The following is a 1,582-nucleotide window of genomic DNA, read 5'->3' as shown; positions in this document are numbered from 1 at the left end:
CAATATTCAACCTTTTTGCTAGATTTTACTTTGATATATCCCATTGATGTTTGATTATTATTTATTTCTCTTGGTGATCTATTTGAAGGAGTACCTTTTGGATTTTGATTCATTGTCCGGTTATTTTAAAATTTTTGTTTTTTTGTTTTAGATCTGACTATATATAATAATTTTTTGTGAAAATTTTTTCTACTTTTTGTTGCAGATCGAAGACTACTTTTTGGTTTTGCACATGGATTGAAACACAAAGGTATGGTGGTTTTTTTTTTGTCTTAAATAATTTTTCTAAATTTTTGTTCTAGGTACCCAACTTGAATCTTATGTTGCACCCCTTTCTTGTCTAAACGTATAGTGAATGTATGTGCTTTGAATTTCTTGGTCATTGGTAGAAATAAAATTGTTTTTTTTTGTTTGTAAGAGAAAAGATTTGATTTTGTTAAAATTTTTATGTGGGTGTTTGGTTTATGAGTTTTGAACTCTCCCAATAGATTTAAATCCAATTACGTTGTTTGTTTAACTATTTTTTTTAACTTTGAATTGAAATTCAAATCATGAAGGAATGAAAAAAGTCATTCTCGTATAAAATCTTACTTTTGTTTCTTGAAAGGAAAAAATCAAAATTTTTTGTCACGTACTCCACTATTTTCCTTAGATTAGCTCTTCGGTCAATTTTGAAATACCTTCATATCTCAAGCTATATTCCTTGTTAGTATCAATTGCAATGCTAATTATTTCATATGATTTTCACCACATGCTTCAACCCTACAACGGTAGAGATCATTAAAGATCAAAATATTTTTATTTTATAATTAAGAGAACAAATTCAACATATAAAATAATTAAAGAACCTAAAGTGTAATTTTCTCTACACACAAATGTTCATGTTTAAAATAGAAAATAGAAATATGAAAAACTGGAAAAAAAAATGTGAAAATTTCAAAACAATTGAGTGACAACGAGTAAAAATGTCATGCAAGCTGCATGCAATGTCCTGTCCGCCCTTATATAACCTTTGTTGAACATCAATGTTAAAGTAGAAACACATATGCAAAAGAGCGAGTGAACTTAAATTCTTGGAAATCTACTGTGCAACCTCAAAAACAAAGACAACCTTGCTATGATTTTTTTTTGCTAAAACAGTGTTTTGTAGGTTCCCATTTTCGTCCAATATTCAACTTTTGCTAGATTTTGCATTGATTTATCCCATTGATGCATGTTTGATTATTCTTTATTTGTCTTGGTGATCTATTTGCTACCATCTGGATTATGATTCCTTGGCTTATTATATGTAAAAATTCTTGCTTTTTTGTTTTTAGATCTAACTATATATAAGAATTTTTTTTTTGAACTTTATCCTACTTGATGTTGCAGAAGACTACTTTTTAGTTCTGCACGCACTTGCATTGAAACGTAAAGGTATGATCTTTTTTTTCTGTGTTTCTTATATAATTTTTCAAAATTTTTGTTTTACCCAAATTGGATCTTATGTTAGTTGCATCCTTCTTTTGTCTAAATGCATAATGATGTTTGAAATGAAATTATTTTTTTGTAAGAGAAAAGATCCATTTTCAAAAAAAAAAAT

Source organism: Ipomoea triloba, chromosome 16 (assembly GCF_003576645.1).
Source record: "Ipomoea triloba cultivar NCNSP0323 chromosome 16, ASM357664v1".
NCBI classification, from domain to species: domain Eukaryota; kingdom Viridiplantae; phylum Streptophyta; class Magnoliopsida; order Solanales; family Convolvulaceae; genus Ipomoea; species Ipomoea triloba.
Note: the sequence above shows the minus strand (reverse complement) of the source record.